The following is an 18,693-nucleotide window of genomic DNA, read 5'->3' as shown; positions in this document are numbered from 1 at the left end:
ATCATAGCACTGTAGTTCTGAGGGTTCAAGATGGATGCAACAATCTCCTGTTGCTTCTATGAAGGCCGTAATAGACGACATCACCAAACAGCTCCATAGTCACATACACAGCAAAGGAGAGATGTTGTTTACACCTAGTGATGTCAGTGGTATTGAGTGACATCACAGCACAGTGCTAAGGCTCCTGGGCCTGGACACAGCAGCGGCTGCAATATCTCAACGGAGAATACGTTTATATCTATGTGTGTGTGTGCGCATATATATATATATATATATATATATATATATTTCTCCGCCGAAATCACTTTTAAACCCATTTCCACCTTTTTTTCCCTTCTCTTCCTCTTACTTTTTTTTCACGTTTTTTTACGTTTTTCTCCTTTTCGCCTCTTTTCTGGGCGTATTATTCTTCTTTTTCTTCTTTTTTTTCGTCTAATGCATACCCCATCAGTGCAGCAATGCTTATTCAATACCGCCAGCAGATGGAGACACTGGGGGATAATTTTCTAAGGATTTATACTGATTTTTCCTGTCTGAATTTGTCGCACAGAAAGTTGCAGGCCAAATATGTGTGACATTTCTGCGACTTTAGCTTCTAGAGCATTTTTACAACATTATACATAGGTGCTGAATACATAAAAAGCGACTGTTCAGCGACAGACAAGTCGCATCGGCTGAAAGTAGGCCAGAATGTCAGTCCATGTTGGAGCAGGTTTAGATACAGTCTAAAGCATAGATCTCAAAGTCTGTGCACAGAATTTAGCAAGGGCCTCGCACCTTCTGATGCATCAGGTAGGTGCACAATAGCATAGCCTAACCCTCTGTACTTTGGTCTATATTGATGCGGGACATAGACAGCCAGCTGATGACCAATCCATTAGTGCAATGGATGGCTGGAAGCATTTGTCTTTGCCTTTGCAATACCACAGAAGCAATGCATGGTCAATGTACAGCAATGACACACCTGTGTGAACAGCCAGGAGACCCCCCCCCCCCCCATGTTATGTTACATAGTTACATAGTTAGTACGGTCGAAAAAAGACATATGTCCATCACGTTCAACCAGGGAATTAAGGGGTAGGGGTGTGGCGCGATATTGGGGAAGGGATGAGATTTTATATTTCTTCATAAGCATTAATCTTATTTTGTCAATTAGGAACATTCAGCACCCACCCGCTATCAAGGCAGCTGCCTATCATGTCATGCCCTACCTGCACAGGTGTGCTGGCTACTCAAATGATCCAATTAAGGAGGCCATTTAGTCAGCAGCAGCAGAAGTCCTGTGCCTGGACGCTCCAACAGGGGCCAGACACAAGCAGAAGCAGAAGCAGCAGAAGCAGCAGCAGCACCACCTTTTGTTTTTTGGCTGCAGCAGCAGCAAGGCCCACAGGGCTGGCTAGCTGGCTAGCCAGCAAGCAGGTAGCAATGAAAGTAGGAATCTTTCTTTTTAACCCTGTAAGGGGGTGGTGCACTGTACCCGAAGATACTGCCATATCGGGTCAATGCATAGGGCGACGGAAGCAAGCTTCGAAATCGGCCCCCGTTCTCAAAAATCCATTTAATATATGGTCCCCAGATAGGGGACGTATCAGATATTAAACTGATAAGAACAGATACTACACTTGATCTTAGCCAAAAGGCCGAGAAGCGATAACCGTGAAAGGGGCGGGCCCAACAAGGTCCCCTTCATGGGCACTATCACTGCTTGCTGTCAGGGAGGCTGCCAGACAATTTTCCATGCACACTCTGGGCTGGGGGGCAGTCAACCACCAGTACACACAGCAGAACCTAAACCCATACCATTATTGCTAAGCAGCAAGACAGGGGCCCATTGCACTCCCACGGGGCCTTTTTAAATGCAATCCATAACCCGGATTTGCCAGGAACCCTTCTTACTCCTCCTACTTGCATGTGACACTGGGCTTAGGATCTGCATAGGAAACACACACACAAGCACACACCTACCTTTGTTGCCTGCAGATGCCTCCTTGGCTGTCCCCAAACGGTATCAAACCAACACCCACGGGAAGCTGTAAGCATAGAGGACATGCCTGCACCCCATTGGACTTACCTGTGTGGGTTAAATCCGGGTTATTTGACAACCTATGGCGGTGATGGTTCTGCTCAGGCAGAGCAGTGCTGATGCTCCTCATAAAGCTGTCGCTGCTGTGAAGGTTCTAGGTGACATCACAAATCCCTTTGGTTACATACACAACAAAGCTGGGTTGTTGTTGTTTACACTCTGCAAGGCCTGTGGAAGTGAGTGACATCATAGCACTGTAGTTCTGAGGGTTCAAGATCCTGTTGCTTCTATGAAGGCCATAATAGACGACATCACCAAACAGCTCCATAGTCACATACACAGCAAAGGAGAGATGTTGTTTACACCTAGTGATGTCAGTGGTATTGAGTGACATCACAGCACAGTGCTAAGGCTCCTGGGCCTGGACACAGCAGCGGCTGCAATATCTCAACGGAGAATACGTTTATATCTATGTGTGTGTGTGCGCATATATATATATATATATATATATATATATATATATATATATATATATTTCTCCGCCGAAATCACTTTTAAACCCATTTCCACCTTTTTTTCCCTTCTCTTCCTCTTACTTTTTTTTCACGTTTTTTTACGTTTTTCTCCTTTTCGCCTCTTTTCTGGGCGTATTATTCTTCTTTTTCTTCTTTTTTTTCGTCTAATGCATACCCCATCAGTGCAGCAATGCTTATTCAATACCGCCAGCAGATGGAGACACTGGGGGATAATTTTCTAAGGATTTATACTGATTTTTCCTGTCTGAATTTGTCGCACAGAAAGTTGCAGGCCAAATATGTGTGACATTTCTGCGACTTTAGCTTCTAGAGCATTTTTACAACATTATACATAGGTGCTGAATACATAAAAAGCGACTGTTCAGCGACAGACAAGTCGCATCGGCTGAAAGTAGGCCAGAATGTCAGTCCATGTTGGAGCAGGTTTAGATACAGTCTAAAGCATAGATCTCAAAGTCTGTGCACAGAATTTAGCAAGGGCCTCGCACCTTCTGATGCATCAGGTAGGTGCACAATAGCATAGCCTAACCCTCTGTACTTTGGTCTATATTGATGCGGGACATAGACAGCCAGCTGATGACCAATCCATTAGTGCAATGGATGGCTGGAAGCATTTGTCTTTGCCTTTGCAATACCACAGAAGCAATGCATGGTCAATGTACAGCAATGACACACCTGTGTGAACAGCCAGGAGACCCCCCCCCCCCCCCCCCCCATGTTATGTTACATAGTTACATAGTTAGTACGGTCGAAAAAAGACATATGTCCATCACGTTCAACCAGGGAATTAAGGGGTAGGGGTGTGGCGCGATATTGGGGAAGGGATGAGATTTTATATTTCTTCATAAGCATTAATCTTATTTTGTCAATTAGGAACATTCAGCACCCACCCGCTATCAAGGCAGCTGCCTATCATGTCATGCCCTACCTGCACAGGTGTGCTGGCTACTCAAATGATCCAATTAAGGAGGCCATTTAGTCAGCAGCAGCAGAAGTCCTGTGCCTGGACGCTCCAACAGGGGCCAGACACAAGCAGAAGCAGAAGCAGCAGAAGCAGCAGCAGCACCACCTTTTGTTTTTTGGCTGCAGCAGCAGCAAGGCCCACAGGGCTGGCTAGCTGGCTAGCCAGCAAGCAGGTAGCAATGAAAGTAGGAATCTTTCTTTTTAACCCTGTAAGGGGGTGGTGCACTGTACCCGAAGATACTGCCATATCGGGTCAATGCATAGGGCGACGGAAGCAAGCTTCGAAATCGGCCCCCGTTCTCAAAAATCCATTTAATATATGGTCCCCAGATAGGGGACGTATCAGATATTAAACTGATAAGAACAGATACTACACTTGATCTTAGCCAAAAGGCCGAGAAGCGATAACCGTGAAAGGGGCGGGCCCAACAAGGTCCCCTTCATGGGCACTATCACTGCTTGCTGTCAGGGAGGCTGCCAGACAATTTTCCATGCACACTCTGGGCTGGGGGGCAGTCAACCACCAGTACACACAGCAGAACCTAAACCCATACCATTATTGCTAAGCAGCAAGACAGGGGCCCATTGCACTCCCACGGGGCCTTTTTAAATGCAATCCATAACCCGGATTTGCCAGGAACCCTTCTTACTCCTCCTACTTGCATGTGACACTGGGCTTAGGATCTGCATAGGAAACACACACACAAGCACACACCTACCTTTGTTGCCTGCAGATGCCTCCTTGGCTGTCCCCAAACGGTATCAAACCAACACCCACGGGAAGCTGTAAGCATAGAGGACATGCCTGCACCCCATTGGACTTACCTGTGTGGGTTAAATCCGGGTTATTTGACAACCTATGGCGGTGATGGTTCTGCTCAGGCAGAGCAGTGCTGATGCTCCTCATAAAGCTGTCGCTGCTGTGAAGGTTCTAGGTGACATCACAAATCCCTTTGGTTACATACACAACAAAGCTGGGTTGTTGTTGTTTACACTCTGCAAGGCCTGTGGAAGTGAGTGACATCATAGCACTGTAGTTCTGAGGGTTCAAGATGGATGCAACAATCTCCTGTTGCTTCTATGAAGGCCGTAATAGACGACATCACCAAACAGCTCCATAGTCACATACACAGCAAAGGAGAGATGTTGTTTACACCTAGTGATGTCAGTGGTATTGAGTGACATCACAGCACAGTGCTAAGGCTCCTGGGCCTGGACACAGCAGCGGCTGCAATATCTCAACGGAGAATACGTTTATATCTATGTGTGTGTGTGCGCATATATATATATATATATATATATATATATATATATATATATATTTCTCCGCCGAAATCACTTTTAAACCCATTTCCACCTTTTTTTCCCTTCTCTTCCTCTTACTTTTTTTTCACGTTTTTTTACGTTTTTCTCCTTTTCGCCTCTTTTCTGGGCGTATTATTCTTCTTTTTCTTCTTTTTTTTCGTCTAATGCATACCCCATCAGTGCAGCAATGCTTATTCAATACCGCCAGCAGATGGAGACACTGGGGGATAATTTTCTAAGGATTTATACTGATTTTTCCTGTCTGAATTTGTCGCACAGAAAGTTGCAGGCCAAATATGTGTGACATTTCTGCGACTTTAGCTTCTAGAGCATTTTTACAACATTATACATAGGTGCTGAATACATAAAAAGCGACTGTTCAGCGACAGACAAGTCGCATCGGCTGAAAGTAGGCCAGAATGTCAGTCCATGTTGGAGCAGGTTTAGATACAGTCTAAAGCATAGATCTCAAAGTCTGTGCACAGAATTTAGCAAGGGCCTCGCACCTTCTGATGCATCAGGTAGGTGCACAATAGCATAGCCTAACCCTCTGTACTTTGGTCTATATTGATGCGGGACATAGACAGCCAGCTGATGACCAATCCATTAGTGCAATGGATGGCTGGAAGCATTTGTCTTTGCCTTTGCAATACCACAGAAGCAATGCATGGTCAATGTACAGCAATGACACACCTGTGTGAACAGCCAGGAGACCCCCCCCCCCCCCCCCCCATGTTATGTTACATAGTTACATAGTTAGTACGGTCGAAAAAAGACATATGTCCATCACGTTCAACCAGGGAATTAAGGGGTAGGGGTGTGGCGCGATATTGGGGAAGGGATGAGATTTTATATTTCTTCATAAGCATTAATCTTATTTTGTCAATTAGGAACATTCAGCACCCACCCGCTATCAAGGCAGCTGCCTATCATGTCATGCCCTACCTGCACAGGTGTGCTGGCTACTCAAATGATCCAATTAAGGAGGCCATTTAGTCAGCAGCAGCAGAAGTCCTGTGCCTGGACGCTCCAACAGGGGCCAGACACAAGCAGAAGCAGAAGCAGCAGAAGCAGCAGCAGCACCACCTTTTGTTTTTTGGCTGCAGCAGCAGCAAGGCCCACAGGGCTGGCTAGCTGGCTAGCCAGCAAGCAGGTAGCAATGAAAGTAGGAATCTTTCTTTTTAACCCTGTAAGGGGGTGGTGCACTGTACCCGAAGATACTGCCATATCGGGTCAATGCATAGGGCGACGGAAGCAAGCTTCGAAATCGGCCCCCGTTCTCAAAAATCCATTTAATATATGGTCCCCAGATAGGGGACGTATCAGATATTAAACTGATAAGAACAGATACTACACTTGATCTTAGCCAAAAGGCCGAGAAGCGATAACCGTGAAAGGGGCGGGCCCAACAAGGTCCCCTTCATGGGCACTATCACTGCTTGCTGTCAGGGAGGCTGCCAGACAATTTTCCATGCACACTCTGGGCTGGGGGGCAGTCAACCACCAGTACACACAGCAGAACCTAAACCCATACCATTATTGCTAAGCAGCAAGACAGGGGCCCATTGCACTCCCACGGGGCCTTTTTAAATGCAATCCATAACCCGGATTTGCCAGGAACCCTTCTTACTCCTCCTACTTGCATGTGACACTGGGCTTAGGATCTGCATAGGAAACACACACACAAGCACACACCTACCTTTGTTGCCTGCAGATGCCTCCTTGGCTGTCCCCAAACGGTATCAAACCAACACCCACGGGAAGCTGTAAGCATAGAGGACATGCCTGCACCCCATTGGACTTACCTGTGTGGGTTAAATCCGGGTTATTTGACAACCTATGGCGGTGATGGTTCTGCTCAGGCAGAGCAGTGCTGATGCTCCTCATAAAGCTGTCGCTGCTGTGAAGGTTCTAGGTGACATCACAAATCCCTTTGGTTACATACACAACAAAGCTGGGTTGTTGTTGTTTACACTCTGCAAGGCCTGTGGAAGTGAGTGACATCATAGCACTGTAGTTCTGAGGGTTCAAGATGGATGCAACAATCTCCTGTTGCTTCTATGAAGGCCGTAATAGACGACATCACCAAACAGCTCCATAGTCACATACACAGCAAAGGAGAGATGTTGTTTACACCTAGTGATGTCAGTGGTATTGAGTGACATCACAGCACAGTGCTAAGGCTCCTGGGCCTGGACACAGCAGCGGCTGCAATATCTCAACGGAGAATACGTTTATATCTATGTGTGTGTGTGCGCATATATATATATATATATATATATATATATATATATATATATATATATTTCTCCGCCGAAATCACTTTTAAACCCATTTCCACCTTTTTTTCCCTTCTCTTCCTCTTACTTTTTTTTCACGTTTTTTTACGTTTTTCTCCTTTTCGCCTCTTTTCTGGGCGTATTATTCTTCTTTTTCTTCTTTTTTTTCGTCTAATGCATACCCCATCAGTGCAGCAATGCTTATTCAATACCGCCAGCAGATGGAGACACTGGGGGATAATTTTCTAAGGATTTATACTGATTTTTCCTGTCTGAATTTGTCGCACAGAAAGTTGCAGGCCAAATATGTGTGACATTTCTGCGACTTTAGCTTCTAGAGCATTTTTACAACATTATACATAGGTGCTGAATACATAAAAAGCGACTGTTCAGCGACAGACAAGTCGCATCGGCTGAAAGTAGGCCAGAATGTCAGTCCATGTTGGAGCAGGTTTAGATACAGTCTAAAGCATAGATCTCAAAGTCTGTGCACAGAATTTAGCAAGGGCCTCGCACCTTCTGATGCATCAGGTAGGTGCACAATAGCATAGCCTAACCCTCTGTACTTTGGTCTATATTGATGCGGGACATAGACAGCCAGCTGATGACCAATCCATTAGTGCAATGGATGGCTGGAAGCATTTGTCTTTGCCTTTGCAATACCACAGAAGCAATGCATGGTCAATGTACAGCAATGACACACCTGTGTGAACAGCCAGGAGACCCCCCCCCCCCCCCATGTTATGTTACATAGTTACATAGTTAGTACGGTCGAAAAAAGACATATGTCCATCACGTTCAACCAGGGAATTAAGGGGTAGGGGTGTGGCGCGATATTGGGGAAGGGATGAGATTTTATATTTCTTCATAAGCATTAATCTTATTTTGTCAATTAGGAACATTCAGCACCCACCCGCTATCAAGGCAGCTGCCTATCATGTCATGCCCTACCTGCACAGGTGTGCTGGCTACTCAAATGATCCAATTAAGGAGGCCATTTAGTCAGCAGCAGCAGAAGTCCTGTGCCTGGACGCTCCAACAGGGGCCAGACACAAGCAGAAGCAGAAGCAGCAGAAGCAGCAGCAGCAGCACCACCTTTTGTTTTTTGGCTGCAGCAGCAGCAAGGCCCACAGGGCTGGCTAGCTGGCTAGCCAGCAAGCAGGTAGCAATGAAAGTAGGAATCTTTCTTTTTAACCCTGTAAGGGGGTGGTGCACTGTACCCGAAGATACTGCCATATCGGGTCAATGCATAGGGCGACGGAAGCAAGCTTCGAAATCGGCCCCCGTTCTCAAAAATCCATTTAATATATGGTCCCCAGATAGGGGACGTATCAGATATTAAACTGATAAGAACAGATACTACACTTGATCTTAGCCAAAAGGCCGAGAAGCGATAACCGTGAAAGGGGCGGGCCCAACAAGGTCCCCTTCATGGGCACTATCACTGCTTGCTGTCAGGGAGGCTGCCAGACAATTTTCCATGCACACTCTGGGCTGGGGGGCAGTCAACCACCAGTACACACAGCAGAACCTAAACCCATACCATTATTGCTAAGCAGCAAGACAGGGGCCCATTGCACTCCCACGGGGCCTTTTTAAATGCAATCCATAACCCGGATTTGCCAGGAACCCTTCTTACTCCTCCTACTTGCATGTGACACTGGGCTTAGGATCTGCATAGGAAACACACACACAAGCACACACCTACCTTTGTTGCCTGCAGATGCCTCCTTGGCTGTCCCCAAACGGTATCAAACCAACACCCACGGGAAGCTGTAAGCATAGAGGACATGCCTGCACCCCATTGGACTTACCTGTGTGGGTTAAATCCGGGTTATTTGACAACCTATGGCGGTGATGGTTCTGCTCAGGCAGAGCAGTGCTGATGCTCCTCATAAAGCTGTCAGCTGCTGTGAAGGTTCTAGGTGACATCACAAATCCCTTTGGTTACATACACAACAAAGCTGGGTTGTTGTTGTTTACACTCTGCAAGGCCTGTGGAAGTGAGTGACATCATAGCACTGTAGTTCTGAGGGTTCAAGATGGATGCAACAATCTCCTGTTGCTTCTATGAAGGCCGTAATAGACGACATCACCAAACAGCTCCATAGTCACATACACAGCAAAGGAGAGATGTTGTTTACACCTAGTGATGTCAGTGGTATTGAGTGACATCACAGCACAGTGCTAAGGCTCCTGGGCCTGGACACAGCAGCGGCTGCAATATCTCAACGGAGAATACGTTTATATCTATGTGTGTGTGTGCGCATATATATATATATATATATATATATATATATATATATATATATATTTCTCCGCCGAAATCACTTTTAAACCCATTTCCCACCTTTTTTTCCCTTCTCTTCCTCTTACTTTTTTTTCACGTTTTTTTACGTTTTTCTCCTTTTCGCCTCTTTTCTGGGCGTATTATTCTTCTTTTTCTTCTTTTTTTTCGTCTAATGCATACCCCATCAGTGCAGCAATGCTTATTCAATACCGCCAGCAGATGGAGACACTGGGGGATAATTTTCTAAGGATTTATACTGATTTTTCCTGTCTGAATTTGTCGCACAGAAAGTTGCAGGCCAAATATGTGTGACATTTCTGCGACTTTAGCTTCTAGAGCATTTTTACAACATTATACATAGGTGCTGAATACATAAAAAGCGACTGTTCAGCGACAGACAAGTCGCATCGGCTGAAAGTAGGCCAGAATGTCAGTCCATGTTGGAGCAGGTTTAGATACAGTCTAAAGCATAGATCTCAAAGTCTGTGCACAGAATTTAGCAAGGGCCTCGCACCTTCTGATGCATCAGGTAGGTGCACAATAGCATAGCCTAACCCTCTGTACTTTGGTCTATATTGATGCGGGACATAGACAGCCAGCTGATGACCAATCCATTAGTGCAATGGATGGCTGGAAGCATTTGTCTTTGCCTTTGCAATACCACAGAAGCAATGCATGGTCAATGTACAGCAATGACACACCTGTGTGAACAGCCAGGAGACCCCCCCCCCCCCATGTTATGTTACATAGTTACATAGTTAGTACGGTCGAAAAAAGACATATGTCCATCACGTTCAACCAGGGAATTAAGGGGTAGGGGTGTGGCGCGATATTGGGGAAGGGATGAGATTTTATATTTCTTCATAAGCATTAATCTTATTTTGTCAATTAGGAACATTCAGCACCCACCCGCTATCAAGGCAGCTGCCTATCATGTCATGCCCTACCTGCACAGGTGTGCTGGCTACTCAAATGATCCAATTAAGGAGGCCATTTAGTCAGCAGCAGCAGAAGTCCTGTGCCTGGACGCTCCAACAGGGGCCAGACACAAGCAGAAGCAGAAGCAGCAGAAGCAGCAGCAGCACCACCTTTTGTTTTTTGGCTGCAGCAGCAGCAAGGCCCACAGGGCTGGCTAGCTGGCTAGCCAGCAAGCAGGTAGCAATGAAAGTAGGAATCTTTCTTTTTAACCCTGTAAGGGGGTGGTGCACTGTACCCGAAGATACTGCCATATCGGGTCAATGCATAGGGCGACGGAAGCAAGCTTCGAAATCGGCCCCCGTTCTCAAAAATCCATTTAATATATGGTCCCCAGATAGGGGACGTATCAGATATTAAACTGATAAGAACAGATACTACACTTGATCTTAGCCAAAAGGCCGAGAAGCGATAACCGTGAAAGGGGCGGGCCCAACAAGGTCCCCTTCATGGGCACTATCACTGCTTGCTGTCAGGGAGGCTGCCAGACAATTTTCCATGCACACTCTGGGCTGGGGGGCAGTCAACCACCAGTACACACAGCAGAACCTAAACCCATACCATTATTGCTAAGCAGCAAGACAGGGGCCCATTGCACTCCCACGGGGCCTTTTTAAATGCAATCCATAACCCGGATTTGCCAGGAACCCTTCTTACTCCTCCTACTTGCATGTGACACTGGGCTTAGGATCTGCATAGGAAACACACACACAAGCACACACCTACCTTTGTTGCCTGCAGATGCCTCCTTGGCTGTCCCCAAACGGTATCAAACCAACACCCACGGGAAGCTGTAAGCATAGAGGACATGCCTGCACCCCATTGGACTTACCTGTGTGGGTTAAATCCGGGTTATTTGACAACCTATGGCGGTGATGGTTCTGCTCAGGCAGAGCAGTGCTGATGCTCCTCATAAAGCTGTCGCTGCTGTGAAGGTTCTAGGTGACATCACAAATCCCTTTGGTTACATACACAACAAAGCTGGGTTGTTGTTGTTTACACTCTGCAAGGCCTGTGGAAGTGAGTGACATCATAGCACTGTAGTTCTGAGGGTTCAAGATGGATGCAACAATCTCCTGTTGCTTCTATGAAGGCCGTAATAGACGACATCACCAAACAGCTCCATAGTCACATACACAGCAAAGGAGAGATGTTGTTTACACCTAGTGATGTCAGTGGTATTGAGTGACATCACAGCACAGTGCTAAGGCTCCTGGGCCTGGACACAGCAGCGGCTGCAATATCTCAACGGAGAATACGTTTATATCTATGTGTGTGTGTGCGCATATATATTTATATATATATATATATATATATATATTTCTCCGCCGAAATCACTTTTAAACCCATTTCCACCTTTTTTTCCCTTCTCTTCCTCTTACTTTTTTTTCACGTTTTTTACGTTTTTCTCCTTTTCGCCTCTTTTCTGGGCGTATTATTCTTCTTTTTCTTCTTTTTTTTCGTCTAATGCATACCCCATCAGTGCAGCAATGCTTATTCAATACCGCCAGCAGATGGAGACACTGGGGGATAATTTTCTAAGGATTTATACTGATTTTTCCTGTCTGAATTTGTCGCACAGAAAGTTGCAGGCCAAATATGTGTGACATTTCTGCGACTTTAGCTTCTAGAGCATTTTTACAACATTATACATAGGTGCTGAATACATAAAAAGCGACTGTTCAGCGACAGACAAGTCGCATCGGCTGAAAGTAGGCCAGAATGTCAGTCCATGTTGGAGCAGGTTTAGATACAGTCTAAAGCATAGATCTCAAAGTCTGTGCACAGAATTTAGCAAGGGCCTCGCACCTTCTGATGCATCAGGTAGGTGCACAATAGCATAGCCTAACCCTCTGTACTTTGGTCTATATTGATGCGGGACATAGACAGCCAGCTGATGACCAATCCATTAGTGCAATGGATGGCTGGAAGCATTTGTCTTTGCCTTTGCAATACCACAGAAGCAATGCATGGTCAATGTACAGCAATGACACACCTGTGTGAACAGCCAGGAGACCCCCCCCCCCCCCCCCCCATGTTATGTTACATAGTTACATAGTTAGTACGGTCGAAAAAAGACATATGTCCATCACGTTCAACCAGGGAATTAAGGGGTAGGGGTGTGGCGCGATATTGGGGAAGGGATGAGATTTTATATTTCTTCATAAGCATTAATCTTATTTTGTCAATTAGGAACATTCAGCACCCACCCGCTATCAAGGCAGCTGCCTATCATGTCATGCCCTACCTGCACAGGTGTGCTGGCTACTCAAATGATCCAATTAAGGAGGCCATTTAGTCAGCAGCAGCAGAAGTCCTGTGCCTGGACGCTCCAACAGGGGCCAGACACAAGCAGAAGCAGAAGCAGCAGAAGCAGCAGCAGCACCACCTTTTGTTTTTTGGCTGCAGCAGCAGCAAGGCCCACAGGGCTGGCTAGCTGGCTAGCCAGCAAGCAGGTAGCAATGAAAGTAGGAATCTTTCTTTTTAACCCTGTAAGGGGGTGGTGCACTGTACCCGAAGATACTGCCATATCGGGTCAATGCATAGGGCGACGGAAGCAAGCTTCGAAATCGGCCCCCGTTCTCAAAAATCCATTTAATATATGGTCCCCAGATAGGGGACGTATCAGATATTAAACTGATAAGAACAGATACTACACTTGATCTTAGCCAAAAGGCCGAGAAGCGATAACCGTGAAAGGGGCGGGCCCAACAAGGTCCCCTTCATGGGCACTATCACTGCTTGCTGTCAGGGAGGCTGCCAGACAATTTTCCATGCACACTCTGGGCTGGGGGGCAGTCAACCACCAGTACACACAGCAGAACCTAAACCCATACCATTATTGCTAAGCAGCAAGACAGGGGCCCATTGCACTCCCACGGGGCCTTTTTAAATGCAATCCATAACCCGGATTTGCCAGGAACCCTTCTTACTCCTCCTACTTGCATGTGACACTGGGCTTAGGATCTGCATAGGAAACACACACACAAGCACACACCTACCTTTGTTGCCTGCAGATGCCTCCTTGGCTGTCCCCAAACGGTATCAAACCAACACCCACGGGAAGCTGTAAGCATAGAGGACATGCCTGCACCCCATTGGACTTACCTGTGTGGGTTAAATCCGGGTTATTTGACAACCTATGGCGGTGATGGTTCTGCTCAGGCAGAGCAGTGCTGATGCTCCTCATAAAGCTGTCGCTGCTGTGAAGGTTCTAGGTGACATCACAAATCCCTTTGGTTACATACACAACAAAGCTGGGTTGTTGTTGTTTACACTCTGCAAGGCCTGTGGAAGTGAGTGACATCATAGCACTGTAGTTCTGAGGGTTCAAGATGGATGCAACAATCTCCTGTTGCTTCTATGAAGGCCGTAATAGACGACATCACCAAACAGCTCCATAGTCACATACACAGCAAAGGAGAGATGTTGTTTACACCTAGTGATGTCAGTGGTATTGAGTGACATCACAGCACAGTGCTAAGGCTCCTGGGCCTGGACACAGCAGCGGCTGCAATATCTCAACGGAGAATACGTTTATATCTATGTGTGTGTGTGCGCATATATATATATATATATATATATATATATATATATATATATATTTCTCCGCCGAAATCACTTTTAAACCCATTTCCACCTTTTTTTCCCTTCTCTTCCTCTTACTTTTTTTTCACGTTTTTTTACGTTTTTCTCCTTTTCGCCTCTTTTCTGGGCGTATTATTCTTCTTTTTCTTCTTTTTTTTCGTCTAATGCATACCCCATCAGTGCAGCAATGCTTATTCAATACCGCCAGCAGATGGAGACACTGGGGGATAATTTTCTAAGGATTTATACTGATTTTTCCTGTCTGAATTTGTCGCACAGAAAGTTGCAGGCCAAATATGTGTGACATTTCTGCGACTTTAGCTTCTAGAGCATTTTTACAACATTATACATAGGTGCTGAATACATAAAAAGCGACTGTTCAGCGACAGACAAGTCGCATCGGCTGAAAGTAGGCCAGAATGTCAGTCCATGTTGGAGCAGGTTTAGATACAGTCTAAAGCATAGATCTCAAAGTCTGTGCACAGAATTTAGCAAGGGCCTCGCACCTTCTGATGCATCAGGTAGGTGCACAATAGCATAGCCTAACCCTCTGTACTTTGGTCTATATTGATGCGGGACATAGACAGCCAGCTGATGACCAATCCATTAGTGCAATGGATGGCTGGAAGCATTTGTCTTTGCCTTTGCAATACCACAGAAGCAATGCATGGTCAATGTACAGCAATGACACACCTGTGTGAACAGCCAGGAGACCCCCCCCCCCCCCCCCCATGTTATGTTACATAGTTACATAGTTAGTACGGTCGAAAAAAGACATATGTCCATCACGTTCAACCAGGGAATTAAGGGGTAGGGGTGTGGCGCGATATTGGGGAAGGGATGAGATTTTATATTTCTTCATAAGCATTAATCTTATTTTGTCAATTAGGAACATTCAGCACCCACCCGCTATCAAGGCAGCTGCCTATCATGTCATGCCCTACCTGCACAGGTGTGCTGGCTACTCAAATGATCCAATTAAGGAGGCCATTTAGTCAGCAGCAGCAGAAGTCCTGTGCCTGGACGCTCCAACAGGGGCCAGACACAAGCAGAAGCAGAAGCAGCAGAAGCAGCAGCAGCACCACCTTTTGTTTTTTGGCTGCAGCAGCAGCAAGGCCCACAGGGCTGGCTAGCTGGCTAGCCAGCAAGCAGGTAGCAATGAAAGTAGGAATCTTTCTTTTTAACCCTGTAAGGGGGTGGTGCACTGTACCCGAAGATACTGCCATATCGGGTCAATGCATAGGGCGACGGAAGCAAGCTTCGAAATCGGCCCCCGTTCTCAAAAATCCATTTAATATATGGTCCCCAGATAGGGGACGTATCAGATATTAAACTGATAAGAACAGATACTACACTTGATCTTAGCCAAAAGGCCGAGAAGCGATAACCGTGAAAGGGGCGGGCCCAACAAGGTCCCCTTCATGGGCACTATCACTGCTTGCTGTCAGGGAGGCTGCCAGACAATTTTCCATGCACACTCTGGGCTGGGGGGCAGTCAACCACCAGTACACACAGCAGAACCTAAACCCATACCATTATTGCTAAGCAGCAAGACAGGGGCCCATTGCACTCCCACGGGGCCTTTTTAAATGCAATCCATAACCCGGATTTGCCAGGAACCCTTCTTACTCCTCCTACTTGCATGTGACACTGGGCTTAGGATCTGCATAGGAAACACACACACAAGCACACACCTACCTTTGTTGCCTGCAGATGCCTCCTTGGCTGTCCCCAAACGGTATCAAACCAACACCCACGGGAAGCTGTAAGCATAGAGGACATGCCTGCACCCCATTGGACTTACCTGTGTGGGTTAAATCCGGGTTATTTGACAACCTATGGCGGTGATGGTTCTGCTCAGGCAGAGCAGTGCTGATGCTCCTCATAAAGCTGTCGCTGCTGTGAAGGTTCTAGGTGACATCACAAATCCCTTTGGTTACATACACAACAAAGCTGGGTTGTTGTTGTTTACACTCTGCAAGGCCTGTGGAAGTGAGTGACATCATAGCACTGTAGTTCTGAGGGTTCAAGATGGATGCAACAATCTCCTGTTGCTTCTATGAAGGCCGTAATAGACGACATCACCAAACAGCTCCATAGTCACATACACAGCAAAGGAGAGATGTTGTTTACACCTAGTGATGTCAGTGGTATTGAGTGACATCACAGCACAGTGCTAAGGCTCCTGGGCCTGGACACAGCAGCGGCTGCAATATCTCAACGGAGAATACGTTTATATCTATGTGTGTGTGTGCGCATATATATATATATATATATATATATATATATATATATATATATTTCTCCGCCGAAATCACTTTTAAACCCATTTCCACCTTTTTTTCCCTTCTCTTCCTCTTACTTTTTTTTCAAGTTTTTTTACGTTTTTCTCCTTTTCGCCTCTTTTCTGGGCGTATTATTCTTCTTTTTCTTCTTTTTTTTCGTCTAATGCATACCCCATCAGTGCAGCAATGCTTATTCAATACCGCCAGCAGATGGAGACACTGGGGGATAATTTTCTAAGGATTTATACTGATTTTTCCTGTCTGAATTTGTCGCACAGAAAGTTGCAGGCCAAATATGTGTGACATTTCTGCGACTTTAGCTTCTAGAGCATTTTTACAACATTATACATAGGTGCTGAATACATAAAAAGCGACTGTTCAGCGACAGACAAGTCGCATCGGCTGAAAGTAGGCCAGAATGTCAGTCCATGTTGGAGCAGGTTTAGATACAGTCTAAAGCATAGATCTCAAAGTCTGTGCACAGAATTTAGCAAGGGCCTCGCACCTTCTGATGCATCAGGTAGGTGCACAATAGCATAGCCTAACCCTCTGTACTTTGGTCTATATTGATGCGGGACATAGACAGCCAGCTGATGACCAATCCATTAGTGCAATGGATGGCTGGAAGCATTTGTCTTTGCCTTTGCAATACCACAGAAGCAATGCATGGTCAATGTACAGCAATGACACACCTGTGTGAACAGCCAGGAGACCCCCCCCCCCCCCCCCATGTTATGTTACATAGTTACATAGTTAGTACGGTCGAAAAAAGACATATGTCCATCACGTTCAACCAGGGAATTAAGGGGTAGGGGTGTGGCGCGATATTGGGGAAGGGATGAGATTTTATATTTCTTCATAAGCATTAATCTTATTTTGTCAATTAGGAACATTCAGCACCCACCCGCTATCAAGGCAGCTGCCTATCATGTCATGCCCTACCTGCACAGGTGTGCTGGCTACTCAAATGATCCAATTAAGGAGGCCATTTAGTCAGCAGCAGCAGAAGTCCTGTGCCTGGACGCTCCAACAGGGGCCAGACACAAGCAGAAGCAGAAGCAGCAGAAGCAGCAGCAGCACCACCTTTTGTTTTTTGGCTGCAGCAGCAGCAAGGCCCACAGGGCTGGCTAGCTGGCTAGCCAGCAAGCAGGTAGCAATGAAAGTAGGAATCTTTCTTTTTAACCCTGTAAGGGGGTGGTGCACTGCACCCGAAGATACTGCCATATCGGGTCAATGCATAGGGCGACGGAAGCAAGCTTCGAAATCGGCCCCCGTTCTCAAAAATCCATTTAATATATGGTCCCCAGATAGGGGACGTATCAGATATTAAACTGATAAGAACAGATACTACACTTGATCTTAGCCAAAAGGCCGAGAAGCGATAACCGTGAAAGGGGCGGGCCCAACAAGGTCCCCTTCATGGGCACTATCACTGCTTGCTGTCAGGGAGGCTGCCAGACAATTTTCCATGCACACTCTGGGCTGGGGGGCAGTCAACCACCAGTACACACAGCAGAACCTAAACCCATACCATTATTGCTAAGCAGCAAGACAGGGGCCCATTGCACTCCCACGGGGCCTTTTTAAATGCAATCCATAACCCGGATTTGCCAGGAACCCTTCTTACTCCTCCTACTTGCATGTGACACTGGGCTTAGGATCTGCATAGGAAACACACACACAAGCACACACCTACCTTTGTTGCCTGCAGATGCCTCCTTGGCTGTCCCCAAACGGTATCAAACCAACACCCACGGGAAGCTGTAAGCATAGAGGACATGCCTGCACCCCATTGGACTTACCTGTGTGGGTTAAATCCGGGTTATTTGACAACCTATGGCGGTGATGGTTCTGCTCAGGCAGAGCAGTGCTGATGCTCCTCATAAAGCTGTCGCTGCTGTGAAGGTTCTAGGTGACATCACAAATCCCTTTGGTTACATACACAACAAAGCTGGGTTGTTGTTGTTTACACTCTGCAAGGCCTGTGGAAGTGAGTGACATCATAGCACTGTAGTTCTGAGGGTTCAAGATGGATGCAACAATCTCCTGTTGCTTCTATGAAGGCCGTAATAGACGACATCACCAAACAGCTCCATAGTCACATACACAGCAAAGGAGAGATGTTGTTTACACCTAGTGATGTCAGTGGTATTGAGTGACATCACAGCACAGTGCTAAGGCTCCTGGGCCTGGACACAGCAGCGGCTGCAATATCTCAACGGAGAATACGTTTATATCTATGTGTGTGTGTGCGCATATATATATATATATATATATATATATATATATATATATATTTCTCCGCCGAAATCACTTTTAAACCCATTTCCACCTTTTTTTCCCTTCTCTTCCTCTTACTTTTTTTTCACGTTTTTTTACGTTTTTCTCCTTTTCGCCTCTTTTCTGGGCGTATTATTCTTCTTTTTCTTCTTTTTTTTCGTCTAATGCA

The 18,693-nt window shown here is 46.1% G+C and overlaps 8 non-coding genes across 8 annotated transcripts; all 8 read right to left on the bottom strand.

Annotated features, from left to right (window-relative positions):
* Positions 1-1,461: 1,461 nt before the first annotated feature.
* On the bottom strand, positions 1,462-1,652 carry LOC130308166 (U2 spliceosomal RNA). Its single transcript, XR_008857211.1, has one exon. It is a non-coding gene; the product is annotated as a U2 spliceosomal RNA (small nuclear RNA).
* Positions 1,653-3,737: 2,085 nt separating this feature from the next.
* On the bottom strand, positions 3,738-3,928 carry LOC130308164 (U2 spliceosomal RNA). Its single transcript, XR_008857209.1, has one exon. It is a non-coding gene; the product is annotated as a U2 spliceosomal RNA (small nuclear RNA).
* A 2,094-nt stretch (positions 3,929-6,022) lies between these two features.
* Positions 6,023-6,213, bottom strand: LOC130308163 (U2 spliceosomal RNA). Its single transcript, XR_008857208.1, has one exon. It is a non-coding gene; the product is annotated as a U2 spliceosomal RNA (small nuclear RNA).
* A 2,097-nt stretch (positions 6,214-8,310) lies between these two features.
* On the bottom strand, positions 8,311-8,501 carry LOC130308162 (U2 spliceosomal RNA). The gene has a single exon (XR_008857207.1). It is a non-coding gene; the product is annotated as a U2 spliceosomal RNA (small nuclear RNA).
* A 2,092-nt stretch (positions 8,502-10,593) lies between these two features.
* LOC130308161 (U2 spliceosomal RNA) lies at positions 10,594-10,784 on the bottom strand. Its single transcript, XR_008857206.1, has one exon. It is a non-coding gene; the product is annotated as a U2 spliceosomal RNA (small nuclear RNA).
* A 2,085-nt stretch (positions 10,785-12,869) lies between these two features.
* On the bottom strand, positions 12,870-13,060 carry LOC130308160 (U2 spliceosomal RNA). The gene has a single exon (XR_008857205.1). It is a non-coding gene; the product is annotated as a U2 spliceosomal RNA (small nuclear RNA).
* Positions 13,061-15,153: 2,093 nt separating this feature from the next.
* Positions 15,154-15,344, bottom strand: LOC130308159 (U2 spliceosomal RNA). Its single transcript, XR_008857204.1, has one exon. It is a non-coding gene; the product is annotated as a U2 spliceosomal RNA (small nuclear RNA).
* A 2,092-nt stretch (positions 15,345-17,436) lies between these two features.
* On the bottom strand, positions 17,437-17,627 carry LOC130308185 (U2 spliceosomal RNA). The gene has a single exon (XR_008857229.1). It is a non-coding gene; the product is annotated as a U2 spliceosomal RNA (small nuclear RNA).
* Between the last annotated feature and the right edge of the window lie 1,066 nt (positions 17,628-18,693).

This window comes from Hyla sarda, unplaced genomic scaffold (assembly GCF_029499605.1).
Source record: "Hyla sarda isolate aHylSar1 unplaced genomic scaffold, aHylSar1.hap1 scaffold_1467, whole genome shotgun sequence".
NCBI classification, from domain to species: domain Eukaryota; kingdom Metazoa; phylum Chordata; class Amphibia; order Anura; family Hylidae; genus Hyla; species Hyla sarda.
Note: the sequence above shows the minus strand (reverse complement) of the source record. Positions and strands in the feature narration are given on the sequence as shown.